We start from the raw sequence: 5,834 nt of genomic DNA, 5'->3' as shown, positions 1-5,834 counted from the left end.
AATAAATCCATAGTTTTTATTTGTAAAAAAAAAAAATTAAAAAATTGCAGTTTAAAAGATATTTGCAAGAAAATGACCCAAGGGGAGGAAGACCTCCTATATCAGTGGACTGGGGGAGGGGCATGGGTGGAGAAAGGGAAAGGAAGTTGGGATTGGGAGGAGTGGGGAGGGAGCTACAGGGGAGATACAAAGTGAAAAAATTGCAATTGATAAAAATTAAAATAAAAAATGAAAAAATAAAAGCTGAGGGAAATAAAAACACTGCATCTTTGAGAGCTGCTAGAAAATAAAGTATTTTAAATAAAAAAAGAAAGAAAATGATGCAAATGATCCATCTTTCATTGCCATGTCTGAATAAAAGAAATTTTTACTTCCTATGATTTAGTCTTTACTAGTATATAAGAAGTTCTATAAATAGAGTTATTATAATAAAATTATTTTATTGTGGACAGACTAATTATTTCTGCTTCACAGAGTGTTATCCTAAGAGATTTTCACCATCCTATAGGACAATATTAAGTAGCCCATTAAGTAGTGAGTTTATTTCAGAGTTTCTTTCAGAATTCTCAGCGTTACTTTCAATGACCATTCATATTAATGTTTCTTCATCCATTAGCTGGTGTGTCATGAGTTTTGACACAGGCTACACAGATACTCTGATAATATTTAGACATGTTGCCTCAAACCTGGCTCAACTCAAACCTGGTACACTCTACAGCCGCTGCTTCTGGCTTCTGGGTCTTACCATTGCGTGGTCAAAGGAAAACCCTGTGGTTCCTCTTTCTCTCATGCCAGCACACACAGCTCTGTGTTTACATTCTCCTCGGTGCTGCTCTGTTCCATTCTTTCTCCTTGTTTCTAGAAATATCTCTTGCCTATACCTTTCTTTAACCTTTTCTTTCTCTTGCTTTTTCTTTCTCTCCTCTTTTCTTCCCTCCCTGTTTCTCTCCCTTTTCTCTTAACTCATGTCAAAAGATGAGAGAATGTTTTACAAAGTAGGCAACTTTGACTTTATGTTTCATTACCACTAGTGTAATTTTGACTAATACTTAACAACATATGAAAGACAGTGATATGGAAGAGTGGGTGAAAACACATTTATTTCAAAAGTGTGTTTTGTCCAAAGCATCATACTTCACAATAATCTGCAAAGAAAGTGTTAAATAAATTTAAAAAAAATCAGTGTTTGAGTCTCAAGACTTTTCTGTGTAATTAAAGTTTGTTGCTTCTTTTTCAGAGTAACATTTGACTGAAATTCAGATTTCATAAGTTTTTTAAAGACTGCTACTTATGGTGGTAGCGTCATATTATGACACATTTTTTAATTTGAAATGATTGTGTTGATACAAACACTGAACCACCTATTAGAGACAGATTTTTATTTGCAAGGACTCTGTGATGTTTGTACACGTTTTAATGAGTTTTCTACCTATTGAAGATTTCCTTTGAGGTATTTGTTAGGTCTTTGAGTATGAGTGAGGGATTTGTTCTTTTGTGAGGCAGGTCTTTGCTCTCATAGTGAGAAGGCAGCTGTATTTTTTTGTAAGTGTGCTTTTCTTTGCTCCACTTCAAAATGCACCTTGTCTGTAGCAGATGGAGACAATGCACAGCCTTGAGGAATGGGATAAGCTGGATGAATGAGAAACAACAAAGTTCAGTTTTGTACTCTCAAGGCCTACAGCAAAGAAAAGAGTTCCTTTTAAATTCAATACTTATTTTATTTAATCCAGGATGTCTAAAATACTATTTTATCTAAAAATCAACATGAAACTATTATTGGGATACTTCACATCTTTTTTTTTTTCATATTCAATTTCAAGTGTGTCTTTTGTATTTACAGCATATCTCAATTCAAGAAAGCCACATTCCAACAGCCTACACCTCTTTTAACTTGTGTGTTTACTATTAAGAGCTGCTGGTTGAAGTTTTAGATACTGGTCACTGTATTATTTCACAGGACAAGTCTTGCTAAATTTCGGACATTGCAGCTACTAGAGGAGCCCTGATTTAAACCTGTCCTTACAGCTTTCCGTGTCCTCCGGAGAGGGAAAGCTCGCAATGACTTGACCTTAGTTTTGGAGCTCTGTTCTGAATGAATCTTGCTCAGGCTCTGCTAAGGTTGTCACATCCTGAAGCTCAAGTCATCTGCATGCAGAGACAAGTAACAGCACATGGCTGTGATTCCTGCACATTCCTTAAGAAAACAGTACCACATTCAGCTTACTCCAGGGTAGACAGCACTGCAACTTGGCAAGGAACAAGAATTCTTGTGGTATCTTGAAACCAAATCCCAAAGCAAAAAATAGCAAAACAAAGATGATTCATTGGGTTGTGTATGTACATCTACATATGATGTGTGTATATCAAAGCTTTCTATCGATAAATTTGTCTACCATCTATCTGTTTATCAGCTATCTCTATCTACCTATCACTATCAATCAATCAATCAGTCAATCTATAATCATTCTATCATATACCTATATTGATTGATTCAACTTTAATATCTATATATCCATCTTTTATCTATATGTCATCTGCCTATTGATTGTTCAATCTCCCATCTTCTTTTATCTATCTATCTATCTATCTATCTATCTATCTATCTATCTATCCTCTTTCTCTTTATCAATAATCTACTTATAAACTCTCAATCTTCTTTAACAGAATTCTACATGAATAATGCTAAAAATTGGTGAAAAATATTATTTATTTTAGTTGACATTCCTCTTATTTAGATGAATAGTACCATTTTAACTTTATTTAATTCATTTTTAAGTTGATAGACATAATTGTGTGTCTTTATGGACAATATAATATTTTAAGAAAATATGCATTATGGGTTGGTTAGGTTGTGCTATTTAACAGAATTCAAGTATGTGTCAGCTCATGTAATTCTTATTTTCGTGGTAAGAACACTTAACAGCCACTCTCTTAGCATTTTACAAGATGATAATATATTATCTTTAGCATTGGTGACTCAGCTATGTCTCTGCTGTCTTCAGTCCTATCTAGTGGCAATTTTGTATCTGAAAGGAAACGAAATGATATTGAAGCATAGCTTTATTTTGCAAATTGCTCTCAGTGCTCCCACTACAACCATCATTATTCTATTCTCTGGGGTTTTATCCACTAAAATTTTTTACTACATAGCTAACTTATTCATTATGTTAATTCTAGAGGCAAAAGAGCAAAGACAACTATTTATCTTCATTGATTAATTCCTAATGTATAAAATAAGGTCTGGAGTGGGGCCCACATGACTCCTGAGCTCAAAGAATGCCATAGAATAATCATTTGCCTTCTAGAATAATGTCCTGGGATAGGGAGTCATCATTAAGAAGTGTGGCTTCAACTGAAGCTTATGTGTTAGTTACATGGAAGAGCTAAGAAAATATAACAGAGTTGCAAAGAGCCCCACATATTCAAGTTTCAGTGTGTGAATATTTTCAGTACTGGGCCAAACACAGTAATGAAGAAACAGAGATTAGCCAAGGTTCATCCATGATCATCTCAGTATGACATCATGAAAGAATCCTCTAATTTAAAAAAAAAAAAAACTGATGGAGTCACCATCTTCTGGCTATAACACAATGGGAGATACTAAAGTAAAATTTGAAATTATTTTCATATAGCTGTGTAGCAGATAAAAAAAGTCCTTGAATGAAATTGGCAGCTGCTACATACATTGCTTATTCGTTTATCCAGAGTACTTTATTGTGAGCATGTTTCAGCCATAGCAGTGGTCCCTGAGCTTAGCACAGTTGACAGGATGTAACTAAGACTCTATAAATATAAAGAATGGTATACTGTACTTCTGAGAAATCACTGTGTCTAGTAAGGAAACAGAGACATGTTGAGTTTGCTGTTGGACCTCTTGTAGGCTAAATAATCCCTGTTTCTGGAAAGAGTTCCTTATGTTTTCAGATTTTGTTGTCTGTAGACAGATGTTATCAAAAAGAAGAGATGAAAGTTGCTTCTTTGTCCTGGTATCATTTAAAGAATTCAATACATAATAGCCACACTAGTACAATACATATTAGCCACAAAGGTGTACATTAAAAATCAAAATTAAACATTTTAAAGTATTGATATTTATATGTAAATAATTATAGCTACCTTTGGCCTGAATTTGCTTTATATATTAAAAGTATAAACTACTATGAAGGTTCCTTATAAATTATTTAGTATGTAAATATAAATACTGTTTATTTTTGTGCAGAATAGCAAATTTTATTCTATAATTAAAAAAAACTTAAGCAAGATTACCACTTTATACAACTACTGATTTCTTTTTCATAGCATTTATTTATTGAGTGTTTGTATGTATCTCTGTGTGTGAGTGTGCATGTGTGTAAAGGTATGAGGAACTTTCCATTGTTGTGGAGGTCAGAGTGGCTTGCAGGAACTGGTTCTGCCCTTTCAGTTTATGACTGTAGTGCCTGCTATCAGAGAACCACTGTCTCAGCCAGCAACAGTTAATAAGCCGGCAGTGTTTGTGATACTTGATTAATTGTGCAGTGGTGGAGGGCTCGAAAGAAAGTTTCCAGGAAGAAGCTCAGAGATCAGAGGAAAGTTACTAAACTTTCTCCTACAGCCAGGCAAATGGGGACAAGTGGAAACTTTAAGCACGTCTGACTAATGATCTGTGGCACAGGGGCAGCCAAGGGAGCAGTGGTCCATGACTATTTGTGGCTCCCGGGCAGGTAACACCCCTGAGAGTGCAGAGGGGAACATCTGCTGGGAGCCTGGGGCTGTTGTTGGCCAGCTTCGTTAACAGTTGGGAAGAAAAATCTAGCAACAGATTAAAAGGTTAACAAGGTGGTAGAAGGTCTGTGCCTCTACTGGAGTTTCAGACTCAAAATCTTTCAGAACCTGGTGACTTTTTGTACTTGACTAAATTGTATGCACCTTCCCTAGATGACCTTTTAATCTCCAAGGCAGAAGCATTAGAAGTGGACTTTTTGGGAAGTGTTTAGCTTGTGAGAGTGAAGGTGTTGTAAAGGAATTTTGTGCCATTTGTAAATGAGACCCCTCATTCCTGCTGCCCCATGAACAGTGAGGAGATTGACATCTGTGAGAAAGAAGATAGTTATCAGACAACAGCTGTGTTGGGATCTTGATGCTGAGCTTCTCAGACGACCCAACATGAGAATGAAAGTGTAGCTTCAGCCATCCCTGTGTGTCTCTCTGCTCTGTCACTTTGAATGTTCTAAGACATGGCCCATTTGTATTTGTCACATCTGATGTAACTTCTTATTTTCCAACTTTAACCTGGTGTGGAAAAGGAATTGAATAATATATGGTCCCATCTCTGTAAAATTGGCAGGAGAGTGATAAGAATAACCACCCATATCTATGACTTTGTTTTGTGGGCTCTATCTAAAGCTGTAGAATGTTTCAACAGTTTCTTACAGTCTTTATTCTAATGGTATCAGAATTCTTTGCAGGCTGTGTGAAGTAGAGTGATAATTTAGAGTTTCCCTGCTTATGAAGATTTTATTCTTAGTGTCCTTGGTCAAAGTGAGGCTACAAGAGAATCAATTCAATGACCACTGGTAAAGCCATGCATGCTGTCTGAACTTGGCTGGATAGCAGAAGAGGCTTATATTCTTTTTCTTTTGCCCAGTCAAGGAAGGAGAAAGCAGCCCTTATTTTACAAGTTTTTATAATTTGTACACAAATCATAACTTAATACCTCATTGTATTTTATCAAAGTTCCACTTATCTAAATCAACATTTTCTCATTATTTATCTGTTCATGTTATTACCCACATACCATGGGAGAAGGATTTTCTGCTAGAGGTGAAAGTTATAGAAAAAAACATCAAGAGAAT

The sequence above is a fragment of the Psammomys obesus genome, unplaced genomic scaffold, assembly GCF_907164565.1.
Source record: "Psammomys obesus unplaced genomic scaffold, mPsaObe1.curated_primary_1811, whole genome shotgun sequence".
Classification (NCBI taxonomy): Eukaryota; Metazoa; Chordata; class Mammalia; order Rodentia; family Muridae; genus Psammomys; species Psammomys obesus.
The sequence above is the reverse complement of the archived record's forward strand: the minus strand, read 5'-3'. Positions refer to the sequence as shown.